Here is an 8,913-nt window from a genome sequence, read left to right on the forward strand (position 1 = left end):
TTTCGAGGTGAAGTCACGGTCTGAAGCCTGACGTAAAGACTCATTTGGTACGCCTTTCAGGGGATGAAGGAATTTCACCCCGTTCCAGAGGTCTCACTTCCAACTGAGGACAAACTTGTTCGAAACTCCATATAAAACGAAATCTAGCCCATTCAGTCTAAAGACCTGGCTCAAGGTTGAGTGGTAGCCTTTCCCTGCTGAGACAGAGCAGAGTTTTTTCTCCTGAAGGTACAGTAAATACTCAACTATTAGGGGTAGAGTTTTTCAAAACTCTTTACACCAGCGGTATTGAAGAATTTGTTTTTTACTGAAAACGTAAAAGAAGCAGGAGAAGGAAGAAAAGACGATGGATTGAAGACCCAATCTACAACACCAACCATAGAAGATCGCCCACTTAGCATGGTAGACCGAGATCGAGAACTTACTGAGACATCCATAAATCCATTTCGCCACTGGTGTCGAAAAGCCTCTCTCTGAGAGGATATGCTGGATAACCTTCAGGCAGGAAGACATAGGGATCTCGGAATCTGATTTCAAATCTGGGCATGAGGTTGGTGTAGGAGGTCGGGTAGAAGACTGAGCTCCCTTGGTACTTCTGTCAGAAGCAGAAGAAGGTCCCGAAACCATTCTGCATGGCGCCACATCGGCGCTATTAATGTCATAGAAAGGTCACTCGAAAATCTCATCCTGTTGAGGATTCTCCTAAAGATGAAGCATGGGGGAACGTATAATCGTCTAGGTGATCCCACAGATGTTGAAAGGCATCTTGAAAGACCCCCTGCGGATCCGGTACTGGAGAGCAGTAAACCGGGAGCTTACAGTTCAGGGACGCTGCTAACAGGTTGTTGCTCATTAAGCAGTTTAGCATCCTTTACTACCTAACTATTTATTTATGTAAATAGCTGTTATGATAATTATCTTACAAAAAGTTAAACCTTACTGTTAAACCCAAGGGCAGTATTCCTTTGGAGTTTGTAGCATTAGCTTATGTTCATGGCTCTACTGTATATTTGACTTATACTAATAAAGTCTTTGATTAATATGAAGAAGGTTTACTCTCCAACCTATCACATGGTGGCAACGGTATTTTAATGGACCCATACGTGCAGAGATACCAGGATGTCTTCGTTTCACAGTCTTCCTCCACCCGCCAGTTTCAATATGGATGATAGGAATGCAGCAGAAAGGTGGAGGGAATGGCGAGAAAGGTGGAAGTGCTATTCTGTCGCAACAGAGTTAAGTAAAAAGACTCCCGAAGTGCAAGTCTCTGCGTTAGTTACAGTTATTGGGCCTGAGGCTCATAAAGTTTCCAGCACATTTCAACTTTCTGATGAAGATCGGAAAGATCAGAATGCAGTGCTGGCAGTATTTGAAAGATATTTTCACCCAAGCAAAAACACTGCATTTGAACATTACTGTTTCTATATTTGGGCACATATGGAAGGAGAATCTTTTGATCCGTATGTAACGGCTCTGCGTCATATAGCGTGGGATTGTGATTTTGCGAATATAACACAAGAAGAAATATTGAGAGACATGATTATGTTTGGCATTTCGGATGATAAGGTCAGAGATCGTCTTCTTCGGGAAAGGAATCTAACTTTGGAGAGAACCTTAAAGATTTGTAAGTTAGCGAGGTATCTATAGCACAGCAAGAGGAGATCAACAGAGTATTAGAAAGCAAGGTTATTACTGTGTCTGCAAAGCTGAGGCATCCAGTTGGAAGAATGAAGAAACGGACTGGATTACTGATTGTAGGTTCTGTGGTAAAAGTCACAGGAAAGTAAAGGAAGTTTGTCCAGCTTGGGGTAAGCGGTGCATAAATTGCAAAGAAATTAACCACTTCAAGTTTAAATGTCCAGCATTAGTGGTGCAACAAACGAATTTGAAATCGCTTAATAGCATGAGGGAGGCTGATTTGGAAGAAAACGACTCGTCATGTATATTCACAGTGAAAACGGTAGGTAGTATCAAGATGACTAAGGAACAAACTGTTACACTTAAAGTTAGTCCACTGCGCTACATAAGAGTCCAGATAGATTGCAGAGCAGATTGTAATGTGCTGCCACTCCATGTGTACCAAGCTGCAACTGGTGACTCAGAGTTGAAAAGGGTAGGGCCGTCATCTACCACATTGTATGTTTATGGGCAAAAAGGCATTCGTTCCTTTGGCAATGTTAAAAGGGTTAAAGGTAACTGGTTTCAGTTCCGGTTCCATCAGAATAAGATGCTCACCAGAACGTCAGCCGGGCAAGCCCAACCCCCCACTGTGGTGCCCTACCACAGCAGTAGCCTCCCCAGTAAACAGCTTAAACTCACGGTCCTGGGCGGGGATCGATCTCTTGCCATGCGAAATGCTAGGCAAACACGTTACCACTGTACTAGCCAGGAGGGGAGTTCGTACCATTAATTTGAGGTGAGTTATTGCAGGGTCAGCGATTTCATTCAATTTTGGGTTATCAAGAATGTGTGGCGCTTAATATTCTGGAAATAAAGGATAATGACCAGATTAATCCCACATGTGACAATGCCTTGCATGTCAATTCAGCCTGCCCTTCTGCCATTACAAAGGAACCTCTGATTGAACGGTATCCACACATTTTCAGAGGTGTTGCCGGTAAGCTTGATTACAGTTATAAAATCAGAGTTAATCAGTCTGTTAACCCAGTGCAGCATGCTCCTAGAAGGGTACCTGCGGCAGTACGTTCCGTCCTGCAAAAGGAACTAGATAAGCTTGAAAATGAAAACATAATTGCTGAGGTACAGCAACCAACAGAGTGGGTCTCTTCTTTATTAATAATAGCTAAAAAAAATAAAGAAATACGAATTAGCATTGATCAAAGGGATCTAAATAAGGCAGTGCTTCGTGAGCACCATCAATTACCAACACTGGAAGACATTGCCTCTCGTCTTGCAGGAGCTCGTGTGTTCACAGTCTTGGATGGGAAACATGGGTTTGGCATGTGCCTTTGGAGGAGGAGAGCTCGTACTTAACAGCTTTTAATACTCCATTTGGACGTTACCGTTGGCTGAAAATGCCATTTGGAATATGCTCGGCACCGGAAGTTTTTCAGCGTTGTATGCACCAGCTGATTGAGGGACTTAAGGAAATTGAGGTAATTGCAGACGACTTTTTGGTGTATGGAAAAGGAGCTACTGACATAGAGGCTACAAATGATCATGATAGAAATCTTCAGTCCTTTATCAGGCGCTGTGAAGAGCGAAACGTGGTACTGGGAACTGATAAACTCCAATTGAGACAAACGGGAGTTTCATTTATGGATCATGTAGCAACAAAGGATTAAAACCAGGACCTGAGAAAGTGAAAGCCTTAGCGGAGATGCCAGCACCTAAAGATGTTGCAGGGGTACGAAGATTTCTTGGAATGGTGCAGTACCTAGCTAAAATTCTGCCAAAATTAGCTGAATTGACCTCTCCTCTGAGGGATCTTCTGCACAAGAACTCTGAATTTGTGTGGCAGGATGTTCAAGAAAAAGCTTTCAAATATGTTAAAGAGGCAGCCAGTAAAAACACCTGTTCTACGTTATTATAGTTTAATTTCAGAGGTTACTATTCAGTGTGATGCATCCCAGTATGGAGTTGGAGCAGCCCTTTTGCAGAAAGGCCAGGCCGTGGCTTTTGCATCCAGAAGTTTGTCGGAGGCAGAACAGCGTTATGCACAAATTGAAAAGGAATGTCTAGCTATTGTTTTTGCATGTGAGAGGTTTCCCCATTATGTATATGGACGGGACAAGGTCACGGTGCATTCTGACCACCAACCACTGGAGTTAATTTTCAAGAAACCGTCAGCAGCAGCCCCAGCTAGGCTTCAGAGGATGTTGCTACATCTGCAGTATTATGCTTTGGAGGTTAAGTATGTCAAAGGAAAACACATGTACATTGCTGACACATTAAACCGTGTGTTCTTGCCTAATTGCTCTGAAAATTCTATATTTGTAAATTACCTTCAAACTGTGAAAAATGACGCTACAACACTGATCAGAGATACCTTGATGATCACAGATGACAGATTGCAAGAGATAAAAGCTCACAGTGGAAGTGACAGTAATCTTCAAGCAGTTGCAAAAATGATCAGAGAAGGATGGCCAGATGCTAGAAATAAAGCTCCTGAGTGTGCTAGAGCTTTTTATAATTATAGAGATAAACTGCATACTGAAGATGGTTTAGTGTTCAAAGGAAATCATTTAATTGTTCCTAAGAGTCTCAGGAAACAGATGTTGGACATTGCACATCAAGGACACATTGGAGTGGAGGGTTGTCTAAGAAGGATGAGAGAAGCGCTGTTCTGGCCAGGAATGTCCTCGGATCTGAAAGCATTGGTTCAACAGTGTGATGCTTGTTTGTCGATTAAAGACCTTCCTCCTAAAGAACCGATGAAAAGTCATGAGTTTGCCCTTCGTCCATGGTCAAAAGAAGGAGCTGATCTATGTCATATTGATAATCGGATACTCCTTATAGTAGCTGATTATTTTAGCAGTTTTCTTGAAGTATCAAGAGTAAATAATACGACATCGACTGCCATCGTTAGAGAACTACAAATTATATTTTCTCGTCATGGAATACCGGACCAGTTAGTAACGGATAATGGGCCACAGTTTATCACACCAGAATTCCGTTCTTTTGCAAAGACATGGTCTTTCGAACACATTACTTCTAGTCCCAGGTATGCACAATCAAATGGAAAGGCTGAGAATGCCGTGAAAATAGTAAAGGAAATGTTCACAAAGTGTAAACTGACTGGAGAATCAGAGTTTTTGGCTTTACTTAATTGAAATAACACGGCAACAGAAGGTATGTTGACTAGCCCAGCCCAAAGACTTATGGGTAGACGTTATAAAACTATCATGCCCTGCATGTCATCATTACTAAAGCCTAGATATCCTACACAGCAAGATTCTTTAGTTATCTTGGAAAAAAAGGACAAGCAGGCCCATTACTATAACAGAGGGACACATTGAAGCCTATACCCGCAGGAGAGGCGGTACGCCTCAGACTGCCAGGTAGTAAGATATGGACTCCTGCGCTTGGCATGGGAGAAGACGCTCCTTGATCTTGCAAAGTCAAGGTGGGAAATAGAGAGTATAGAAGAAATCGACGGCAGTTATTGGCTACAGGAGAGAGATGTTCGGATGACTTGGAGAACACTCGGGTTGATACTGACGAGCAATTGGACGATAATGATCTGGAACAGATCTTACAAGAGCAGTTTGATACGGAGCTGCAGTCCACGACAGAAAGAAAAGAGTAAATCTGAGCTGAGAAGCGAGGATGCCTGTGAGCCGCTTGTCGTTAAAGAAGCCTATTTGGAGGACGATGTTCTTAAGACATCCGAGCCTGAAATCCAAAATAGACATTCAACATCAAGAGTAAACCTAAACGTTATGGCATAGATGATTATTGATAGTACATGTATATTAACCCTTTTACCCCCAGGCTCTTTGGAAATTTCCAACCCTTAACCCCCAGGGGGTTATTTTTTTCCCAGCACATTTTGCAGTATATTTTTTTCAAATTGCTCTAACAGTCTTAATTTTTGTCATAGAGAGGTCAGGTTGGTGTCATTCTCTTGGAAAATGCCTGAATTTTTCCAAAAAATTATCAAAAATATGAAAAAAAAATTTCTCATAGCATTTTTTCGCAATGACGTAACGGTACGTCCATGGGGGTAAAGGGGTGGCTTTTGTGAAACGTACCAGTACGTCCTTTGGGGGTAAAAGGGTTAAAGTTTATTTGTATATTAATGACTGTTTTCAGCATTGGTATTTATATATAGTTATTTTATTGATTATTAAAGTAATTTACTGTAAATGCAAACTGCTTTTGGAGGAAGGGGAGATGTAACGAGTTGTTGCTCGTTAAGCAGTTTAGTATCCTTTACTACCTAACTATTTATTGATGTAAATAGCTGATATGATAATTATCTTACATAAAGTTAAACCTTACTGTTAAACCCAAGGGCAGTATTCCTTTGGAGATGGTAGCATTAGCTTATGTTCATGGCTCTACTGTATATTTGACTTAAACTAATAAAGTCTTGGATTACTATGAAAAAGGTTTACTCTCCAACCTATCACAGTCGGGTGTAAGAGGGAGCTCCCCCTTCACTTCTGTCAGAAGCAGGAGGAGGTCCCAAAACTATTCGGCATGGAGCCACATCGGCGCTATTAATGTCATAGATAGGTTACTTGAAAATCTCACCCTGTTGAGGATTCTCCTAAAGATGAAGCATGGGGGAACACATAATCATCTAGGTGATCCCGCAGATGTTGAAAGGCATCTCGAAAGACCGCCTGCGGATCCGGTACTGGAGAGCAGTAAACCGGGTGATTCCGGTTCAGGGACGCTGCTAACAGGTCTATTGTCAGCAAACCCGACAAAGTTAAATTTTTTCACTATCCGATGGAAGCTACAATCTGAACCTGTCCGCTCAGTTTGTCCGCAACGACATTAAACTTGGCTGACAAGGATATCGAGCTGTCTTCTATTCATCGCAATACTTCTAAAGTTAGCTGGCAAAGTTAACATGAAATAGTACCTCCTTGTTTGTTTAGATATGCCACTATGGCAGTGTTGTCACTCAACAACACTACCGAGTGGCTTGAAATTTTGAAGGACAAGGATGGTTGTCCTCAACTCCATGGGGTTTATGTAGCATTTATGTGGGCTAACTCGGACTATAGTTCAGAGACCACATGGTGCAATAAGCGTATACCACACCTGTCTCTTGATTCTCCCATGAGGAGCATCAATTCGGGCGGAAGAGGAAGAAGATCTACATCACTGAAAAGCTTCGTGTCTGAGACCCACCAACTCGATTCTTCCTTTTGCTCTGGGATCCCTGTTTTGAAACCATAAGGTCTTCAGTTGCCACTGAAGTGACCACATATAAAGACAACTGTCGCGGACCAAGTGTTCTAACAAAGCCAGTGTTCCAGCCGCTGTTGCCACAGGTGAGTTTATGGTGAAGGACAAGCCAGAAACTTGCGTGCCCCTTCCTTGAGTCTTTCCCAACATTCTGAGCAATGGGGGCATGTAGGAGTGTCCTCCTAGGACATCAATGTGCCTGGGCAAATGTGAAAGCTGCACCTGAAAAGACAAACTGGAAAGATTTTAACGTTTAGCTAAAGTCAGTTTACGTGGAAGAAGGAATCTATCTTCGACCACGGCTGGGATCAAAGTAAGAAATGTATGAATGAGCAAGGAGACGGTGCTTCTCCCCGCTACCATTGGTTAACAAACGGGCGGTCGCTTACCCCTTGTTAAGAGTTTTTATAGCTGTATGTCAGCTAGTTTTGTAGGAACAAATCAGCTGCAAATATTCGCTCAGGAATGTCAAATATCAAAACAAAATACTTGTAAAGACATCAAATAATTGGCCTAACGATGCATTACAAAATCTTTAAATTCAAGATAAAAAACTTATCCCATAAGCAATGACACCCTTAAGGGGTCTCCCTTTGAAACAATAAAATACCAGACTTATGTCAAAAGAACTTTTACAAAGTTATTTAAATATTAAGAAGTTCTCTTTAACAATAATTACTTCATATTCAGTATGAAATTATACAACCTTTTCAACCTACACAAAATATATACTAAATAAACTAAATTGTAATATACTGCAGGAGTGGCCGAGGTCATAAATTTATCAAAATGTCTGATAATCATCTCTACATTAAATCAAAATCTACAATTTTGAATTAAAGTGCATGTGAACATTAATAATAAACCTTCAATTCGATAAATTGATTGAACCTGTTCTTATCATAGGCAAATACAAAGCAACATTATATAATCAATCATAAAACCAAGATCAAAGTAACTATCTTAAATGAATAATTCTGTTATGTTTCATGAACACAAACCTTATCTAACATGTGATGGAAATTGTGCCATCTCAAATAATAAAGGCCTATGCTTCAACATTTTGCATTTTGAATAAAGGCCATTTCACACTATAGAAAAACAGAGACCTCTGAGCAAGAGGCAACATGTGACATTAAATTAAGATTACTGTACATCTTTTTTTAAACAAACCTGTTTCTTTTTATATTTCTAATAGGCTTAATGACCCCTATACTTCTTTGCACTACTCTGAGTATCATTCTTTATAAGGGTTCTCTTGCTTGAGAGTAAATGGGGCACACTATTCTTTCTTATTTCTCTTCCTCTTGTTTTGTTGAAGTTTTTATAGTTTATATAGGCAATATTTATGTTAATGTTGTTACAGTTCTTAAAATATTTCATTTTTCGTTGTTTCCTTTCCTCACTGGGCTATTTTCCCCGTTGGAGCCCCTGGGCTTATAGCATACTGCTTTTCCAACTAGGGTTATAGTTTAGCAAGTAATAATAATAATAATAATCAGAGGGAAATGAAAGAGGAACTTCCATATCGTACGGCAGGATTTAAACCGACATGTGGGACTGGCTCGTAAGAAACAATTTTGCCATGAGGTCAAGCTATAGATTAGACCTCGACATGACAGAAAGAAGCCCTAAATATCATGTTTACATTTTTTGACCCGTTAACCTTCCCACTATTGTAGGACCAATCAAAAGTTATCATAATACATTGCATAAGTATCATACAGCCAAGACAGTATGTGATGAGTGGCCACCGACATCTCCCTATATCTCTTTGACATTCAACAATAAACACGCTTGAAGCCAAAACACAAATCAAATCTTCTAAAAAAGGTGAAAAGAGCGCCCGCAAAAATCAACCGCACTGTGGCCACCAGCTGCGTAAAAAGGAATAGCGAGGCGGGATCGTATAGGGGCACCTGAAGGTGATAGGATGTGTAACGGCTCCTTACTTATCCTACCCCTTAGACTGTACTTCGGCAAGAAAGGTACTGTACTGGACAAGTTTACAGTACTCTGAATGTAAGG

The sequence above is a fragment of the Palaemon carinicauda genome, unplaced genomic scaffold (assembly GCF_036898095.1).
Source record: "Palaemon carinicauda isolate YSFRI2023 unplaced genomic scaffold, ASM3689809v2 scaffold176, whole genome shotgun sequence".
NCBI classification, from domain to species: Eukaryota; Metazoa; Arthropoda; class Malacostraca; order Decapoda; family Palaemonidae; genus Palaemon; species Palaemon carinicauda.